General features: G+C 51.5%; 1 pseudogene; it reads left to right on the forward strand.

Moving 5' to 3' along the window:
- Positions 1–4,629: 4,629 nt before the first annotated feature.
- Positions 4,630–5,336, forward strand: LOC123067841 (uncharacterized; annotated as a pseudogene).
- The last annotated feature ends 3,227 nt before the right edge of the window (positions 5,337–8,563 follow it).

Here is an 8,563-nt window from a genome sequence, read left to right on the forward strand (position 1 = left end):
CGGGCAAAGTGGATTTGATCAATGCCTGCCTGTCTTCCCTTCCTATGTTCCTGATGGGCTTCTACTTGCTTTCGGGAGGGATTCACGCTGGCTTTGACAAGCACCGTGGGGCTTTTTACGGGAACGCCGATGATAACCACCGTAAGTATGGCTTTGTCAAATGGAAGTTGATGTGTCGACCCAAAAACCTTGGAGGGTTGGGTATTATCAACACCACCATCATGAACCAATGTCTTATAATCAAATGGTGGTGGAAGATTATGAGTAGTGGGGTCCAGTCCTTTTGGTTCCACATTCTAAAAGCTAAGTACTTCCCCATGTCTAGCCCGATGTTCGCCAGCGAACGTGGCAGCTCTCAATTTTGGAAGGCCTTGGTGAAAGTTAGGCCTCCTTTCCAGGCTCATGTGAAGTTTGTTGTTGGTGATGGCTTGTCCATTAGATTTTGGCTTGACTGGTGGTGTGGAGATTCACCTCTCTCCGTGACCTTCCCCACCTTATTCTCCTATTGCCCTGATCCGGATATCTCCATCGCGGAGCTAGCTGCTAATGGCTGGGACTTGGCCTTTCGTCGTTCCCTGTCTCCTGAAGAGTTCGAAGACTAGCAACGCCTTATTTCCGTCTTCCCCTCACTCTCGACGAACATGGATTCGGTGATCTGGCCTCATTCTTCGTCTGGTCGCTTTTCTGTTAAATCTCTATACGCTAGGCTCATTGGTGGCACCCCTACTAATAAATTCACCCAGGTCTGGAAGGCTAGGATTCCTCCCAAAATTAAGATTTTTCTTTGGCAAGCTTTTAGGGGTAGGCTGCCTTCGGCTGACCAAATTCGTAAGAGGAATGGCCCGGGGTGTCAATCTTGCTCTTTATGTGGTGCCTTGGAGGATACGAACCATATCTTCTTTCACTGTGTTCTGGCTAAGCTTATGTGGAGTTGCGTCAGAGAGTGGTTTCACGTTGCATGGGATCTTGCCTCTTTCTATGACATCCGGGCTCTCGCTAAGACCCTGTCGGGCCTCAATAGACGCATCTTTTGGGTGGGCTTAGAAGCGATTTGCTGGTCTCTTTGGACGATTAGGAACAAGTTTACTATTGAACATATCTTTCCGGCTAAACCTGCTGACTGCTTGTTTAAATCATGTGCCTTCTTGCAGCAGTGGAAATCATTGACTAAGGTGGACGACCAGGAGGCGCTGTCTGCGTTCATCTTTCGGGCCTCGGCGCCTATTCTTTCCAGACAAGAGCAGGATGCTTAGCTGGTTTTTGTTTCGGTGGCTAGTATTTTCTGGGAGTTCCTTCCGGCCTGTGCGCCGCGTATTAGCTAGGGAGCCATGTACCTATGTTAAACTTTCTGTCTTGGACCCTGGTTAGGGTCTTGCTACTTGCTTGTTCTGAACTTATGGATGTTCGCTACCTGCCTTATGGCTTTATCTATAAAATCGGGCGCATGCCTTTTCTGTAAAAGAAAAGAACAGATCAACGTACGCTATCGTGTTCTTGGCCATGACTAGCAAGAGCAGCTTCAAGTATATCAAAAGCCCACTTCCTGGCCCCGCAAAAAAAAGCCCACTTCCTGGTGATGACTCCAGCAGCTGTCTTCAAGTTCTACAAGAATTAGTATCACTTGAAAGCTCCTGGCAATGACTCCAGCAACTGTCTTCAAGTTCTACAAGAATTAGTATCACTTGAAAGCTCCTGGCAATTAACGCTGGGAAGTGAGAAAACAAACTAAGAAGTAACAACACCAGTAACATGGCATCAGGAACAAACCGGCACCTGCTGATCAGAAGATCGACTAGTTCGGACGCTCGTCACCATGACTCAGTTTTCTACACATTTATGTGTTCGAACACTCGCGAAAGTAAAGTCAATTCTGATAGAATAAATCTTAGCACTTTAGTATATAATATGAGCAGTAAAGTAAACTAGTCTATGCTTACATGAACATATCAACTTCAGTGAACCTGGAGTTCTCATGGAAATGATACCGGATGCACTGTTTCAGTTGTTCTCCTGATGACATAGCATATATCAATAGAAACATCTTCAGGCAGGGTGCCCAAATTACTGCACGAAAGCCAAAGAGAACAAAATAAATAAATAAATGAAGAGGGCAGGCACATGCATCTTTCATTCATGCACTTGTGTAGATGAGAATCCGATGTCCAGCATGGATCGCGCAGAACTGTTGGATCTACTAGATTCATTGTCGTCTATATTAAGCACGATGATAGTTTAACTATAATAATTAGATGCAAGGATTCCAACTAGCTAGCAATTGAAAGTCTGCACAAAAAACCTTAATGGCAGGTGTACTTTTATAAAAAGGCTTTCACCCCGCTTTATATATAAAGCAATGATCAACATCACCCGATATAAGCACACCCTCACAACACACGCACACAGGCTGACACGCACCCAAGATAGGATACATAAGCGCTGAGCGCAGCAACACCAACCCAAGCATTACACTAAGAGGTGAAGCCGCATATGACAAACCGTGGGCTCCAAGGCGGCGCCTTCAGGAAGGGATTGACACCGGAGCGCCGCCACCGCCTGATCCGAGGATCAGAGTTTCTCCTAGAGCAGCACGACGCGCAATGAGAGACGCGACAACGCCTTCAAGAAGGGAACAAGTTTCGCCGCCGATCCGTCCGAAGATAGAGCAGGTTTTCACCTCGGCCACCACTCACCGCCATCGAGCGCCACACCCCGGCTACCACGCCGCCCACACGGCCGTGACAATCGGGCAGCACCAAGCCATGGGCTCTGCCCATGAGCACCGCGGAACCACCACCAGGGCCGCCGCCCCGGCATCCAAGACCTTGACACCACCTCACCCAAAATCCGCCGCTACCCCAACCAAAGCACATGGACGGCCCCCAGTGCCGAGACCCAATAGGCCAGCCAAACTTGGCCTTCATCGACCCGTTCTGCGGCACCGGGCGCGAGACGAGCTCGATCCTGCTGCCGGGCACGAGACGAGCTCGGTCCTGCTGCCGGGTGCGAGACAAGCTCGGTCCTGCTGCCGGGCGTGAGATGAGCTCGGTCCTACTGCCGGGTGCGAAACGAGTGATGGACCGCAGCGGGGGAGGGCCAGCCCTTTGACGAAGATAGCGGCTGGCGCCGCGAAGATGGCTCGAAGGTTGAACCAGGCTGCCCACAAACGAACTGACGCTAGAAATCCAGCCGCCGCCGCAGGCAACCCGTCGAGCCGCCGTGGTGCCGGCACGACGAATGGAAGCCTCCACCACAGGGCTGAGCCGCCTCGCCCGCAGCCGGAGCAGCCACACCGGGCCAGCGCCCCAACCTGCGACGCCCACCGAAAATCGCCAGATCCGGCCGAAACGCTCCACCACCACCGCCACCAAGTCTCTGATGCGCCGGTCCCCTCGCTGTCAGCAGCCGCCGCCCGACGCCCAGGGCCGTCGGGTCGAGCCGCCCGTAGCCGTCGCCGCAGGAGCCCCATCGCGCCAGATCCGCCGCCACGGCAGGGCCCCGCATGACCCACCACCGGCCGCACCGCCGGCCACGTGGCCACCACCCAGTGCCGCCAGCACGCCAGGCAACATCGCGCCGCGACGCCCGACGCCCACGTCGCGCCCCCAGCCGAAGAGAAGGGCCCGCGCCGCTCCTCTGAACGCGGGGGAACAAGATGGCCCCGCCACCGCCGGCCCGGGAAAGCTTTGCCCGGCCAGGCCCTCTAGCGGCGGCGAGGGAGGAGGAGGGAGGAGGGAGTACTCGGGGGTGGCCGTGCCGGAAGCCCTCCCTGCCGGCGCGCGGAGGCGGCGCGGGAGGGAGAGCTGTCGTGTGACAGGTTTATCCTCTCTCCCTGCCAATTATTGGTTTCTTTCGCAGGTGTACTTTTTAGAAATTTCAATAGGGCTGATGATTCTTGCATGTTGAGGTCAGGTTCTTATATATAGTGTCTAGACCATGGTTTTGGTTACCGCTCGAAATTTCGAGATTTATCATGGTTACCGTATAGTTCGGTCCCCCTCAATAAATGGGCATTTCAAGCAAAAAAAATGAATTTTTTGAATTCAAACGCTCAATGTATAGTAAGGTATGGCAGCACTTGATAACACGCGTGTAGACAACATTCCACTAGCTAGTAGTTCTTTTATTATAATATAAGTTCAAGTGCTATCCATATCTTTTCTGAAAGAATTTCAATTCAAAATTCAATTACAAAATTCGTTCGAAATTTGTGAAATTTGCTTGAAATTTCATGGTAATCATGGTAACCACGTTTACCAACTCCCCTGGGTAAAAATGCACCATTCAATAACCAAAACCTTGGTCTAGACACCGTCAAAAGTTGCAGCATATTAACTTGTAATTCTACCTGCATTGCTTTGTTGAATCTGGTGTATTTTGCAGCTTCCACTGAAACTAAGATGGTATCATGAAAGAAAGAGGCTGGGTGACTCGATTAGAGCATCAACAACAGCGGCGCCAAAAGACGCGCGCGTGGTAAACTGGCCTTTTAGTTCGCGCGTGACGTTTTCGCGTGCTCCAGCGGAGGCAGGAAAGTAGAGCGCGCTAGAAATGATTGCGCGCGTGGGGGAGAAAGCGGGCAGCCGCGCACTAGATTTGGCGCATCGCTTCCGGCACGCCTATAAATTGCGGCGCTCGCCACGCGGCTACCCATCGCCCTCCACACTACCACGCATGCTCTGCCGCTTCCTCTACCACTTCGTCGCCGCTTCCCCGCCCCGCCACCAACCCGCCCCCACCGAGCCACCATGCCGTCGCGCCGCCGGGGATCTTCGGGCTACCACGGCGTCCGCGAGCGCCCCTCCGGCGCCTACTACGCCGAGATCTGGTCTGGCGATGTCCGCCTCGGCCTCGGCACGTTCGAGACCTCGCACGAGGCCGCTCGCGCGTACGACGCGGTGGCGTGGCTCATAGGGAGGCCTCACGCGCAGATGAACTTCCACGACGTCTACACGCGCGAGCAGGCGCAGTCCGTCACCCCTCCGCCTCGTCTGATAATATACCAGGACCTTGAGTACCACCGTCGGCGACAACGCCGCCTTCTCATCACCGAGGAGGACGAGCGAGCCATGGCGGAGTGGCGCCGGCGCCACCCAGAGGACGTCGCCGCCGAGAACGCCTTCTAGGCGGAGAGGACAGCAAGGCGCCGCGCGGAGCAGGCGGACAGGCGTCGGCACAAGGCACTGGCCATATCGCAGTGCGATCTCATCAACGCCGGTGGGAAGTCGTTCTTCGGGACAGACAATGAACGTTGGGATGACATTTGGCTCGATACCTTGGACAACACCACCAAGGATGATGATGATGATGATGATGATGATGAGGACGACTTGGAGTAGGTTCTAGTTGCACCGTAGTTTTTTTTATCTAGTTGCACCGTAGTTCTTTTATTTATTTATACGATGTACCGTTTTATCTATGTATTGTGAAATATCTATGTATCGTAATCTATCTATCTATGCATATGCACCATAGTCCAGACTGTTTGTGTGAGAGCGTGCGCGCTGTATTTTAGCGCACCTACTGGAGCTACGCGCGTGCCAAATTTACCGCGGCCGCTGGAGCCAGCGCTCCCCGCCGCGCCAAAGCAGGCAATCGGCGCGCTGCAAATTGATTTTTAGCACGCCGCGTGTTCGGCTGCCGTTGGAGATGCTCCTCCGGGTCTTGCTGTTGCCAGAGGTGGCGACAGAGACCTGGCCCCGGTTCGTGAAATAGCGTGGTGGCTGCGGCGTGGCCGGCAGCCGCCGATGGCTTCCCCTGCCCTGCTTCGGCCGGCTGGTCCCCGTTCTTGCCAAAAGGGTGTGCTTTTCCGACTGCAGTGTCGGTGGCTTAGGTTGAAGGGGTTGGGGTGGTCTTGGATTCCGGAGCGGCGGCTCTGGAGGTGGGAGCACGGTGCTCGTGGGCGGAGCCCGTGGCTCAGGTGCTGCCCGGTGGCCATGGCCGTGTGGGCGGCATGGTGACTGGGGTGCGTCGATCGGTGGTGGTGGTGCGGCGTCCGTACCTTGCCAGGGGCGGTGAGTGTTGGCCAGGATGAAAACCTGTTTTGTCTTCGTGTAGGCCGGCGGCGGCGAGTTCGTTCCCTTCTTGAAGGCGTCGCCGCGGTCCCATTGTGTTGCTCCAGGGGAAACCCTGATTCGAGGATCGGGAGGTGGCGGCGCTCTGGTGTCGTGACCTTCTTGAAGGCGCCGCCTTGGAGCTCATAATTCGTCGTATGCGGCTTCGTCTCTTCGCGATGGTGTTCACGGTTGAGGACCCTGGTAGCTCTTGTAGCGATAGGGGTGGTGTACCTGCGCTCAGCGCCTATGTATCTAGCCTTGGGTGTGTGCGCGTGTTGGGGTGGCGTGTGTTTGTATCGACTTGTTGACGGTTATGGCTTTATATATAAAGCGGGGCGAAAGCGTTTTTCGGTTAGTCCATCTTGTTTTCTAGTAAGATGCATGCATCAGTTCTACATTATGTATGTGAAAGTGACGAGAAACTGGTTCAAATCCGCTTTTCATTGAACGAACCAGTGTTAGAATCTGACAAGAACAACAAGAAACTACAGTTTTTTCTTCCCATACGAAGGCAAACACTTTCTCCGCATTCCACTATCAAAGATAACGGAACGCCAGGAAGTTACGAGTTGCCAGGATCTGAAAGGGAAAAACAGAGACAATCACATGCAGATGCTGTACTTGTTGCAAGTTGCCAATAAGAGGCTCAAGAAGGAAGATCCATTGCAAGACTGTACCCAAACTGAAAGTAGACCAAAAAGGACTAGAGTAGTAGAGGTCGTGGTGGACCATTTATCACACATGATTTTTGCTGCGAATAAAAATGTGTTGAGGTTCAGAAGGAGACCAAACATGCCAGCAAAGGTGAGCAGTCCAGAGATCACAGCCGGTAGGCGTATCTGCTATTCTCCTGCAGCCGCCAGCCCATTCGCCACATGGTTCTCGCTGAATTCCTCGGACCACATCACCTTGCCACAACACAGATGAATGGGGAAGAGGAATTGCACACACGAGAGAAAACTCCCTGCTGCATCCTGTTTTTCCTGCTTTCCACTGCATGCTGTGCAGCTAATGAAGTTTCAGTGTCTCCAATGACATCGGAACCTGAACAAGCACGCTAGAAATTGCAGGTTTGTGCACTGTCCAAGCAAAGATGATCCGGGATGCATGGGTAGAAAGGTGGGTTCACCCCCGATCCAGTCCACTTGCGTCCATAGATGATAGTGGTGTCTGCTGCCCCCAACCACGTCCATGTCTCACCGTGTATATGATATGATACGCCCAGCGGCTGCTGGTTGCCCGGTGGCTGTCGAGCATCTATGCAATTGGGACCTGGAAGATCTACATGTATGGTACGGCTGTACGGTGGCCACTTCACTGACGATGATGCCAGATTTGCAACGACGATGCACTTGACCACTTGGATTAATCAATCGGAAAGAGCACAAGAGACTCGGCTACGCATCACACTGCATAGATGCACTTGGATGAAGTGGGGGGGGGGGGGGGGGGGGGGGATAAGCAAACGACAACGTTGGCCCGTACACTCCATCCTCTGTTTTCAGTGCATCAGATTGTACCACCATCCCAGCAGTTATCTTTGAGGGCTACAAGAATAAGAAACTTTCAGTGGCAACCTTCCTGCAATGAATGCTGGAAAGTGAAAGAACAAACTGACGAAACACAAGTCCCATTAAATTGAAACCAGGAACGCATGAGCACGTGCTGATCAGAAGATCCATTGGAGTACTCTGTTTTCCTACTCTGGTTGGTATCAATTTGTGAACTACGAGTCTATATCTGATTTAACATGCTGGTTTACTGACAAGGTACAAAGTACAGTAGGACCCTGATTATTTCATTCAGTTACTGAAATAACATCAGTGTTGGGTAACTAGGCCCCATGGGTCGATGTTCCAACTACTAGTCCGAATTCTCAGCTTACTCTTGCCTTACATCTCCATGACCATGCTCATTCTAAACAAATTTGCTCCTTAGTATGGTCCAATCAAGACATGTTTCTCACTACTGGATCAATTAATCTGAAAGATTTTCAGGTTGCGCGTCAGTACCAGTTTTTTTCAAGAGAACACTACAACTCCTTGTTATAATGGCGAGCTAACAAGATAATATGATTGATGAAGAAAAATCAATTATAACAGAACATTTGTATGCGAAGCTGGATATGATGGAATCATTTAATTTGATGAGCAGTACCCCAAGGTCCTCTAAAAATCAGATGCAACTTGCAAGTCAACAAAGAGGAAAATATGCCTCTGTTCATCGTCAGCTTCAACATAGGTTAGAAGCATAAAACACACAAAATGCTGACCATTTTCAGAAGACTTACAGGATAAAAGGCAACGTCAATTATTCAGTACAAGAAAAAGTGACATGAGGCATACAAATAGGGATAGCTAACAATTTGGTACTAAGCAGACCACTAGATAAGTAAAATAAAGCAATCAATTCCTCAGCCAAAGAAAATAGACACATGATTCGGTTCAGTGAGAAAATATTTCAAATCAGAGCAAAATTACTTTGAAATTTTAGCATCAACACACCATTAG

This window comes from Triticum aestivum, chromosome 3B (assembly GCF_018294505.1).
Source record: "Triticum aestivum cultivar Chinese Spring chromosome 3B, IWGSC CS RefSeq v2.1, whole genome shotgun sequence".
Taxonomy (NCBI): domain Eukaryota; kingdom Viridiplantae; phylum Streptophyta; class Magnoliopsida; order Poales; family Poaceae; genus Triticum; species Triticum aestivum.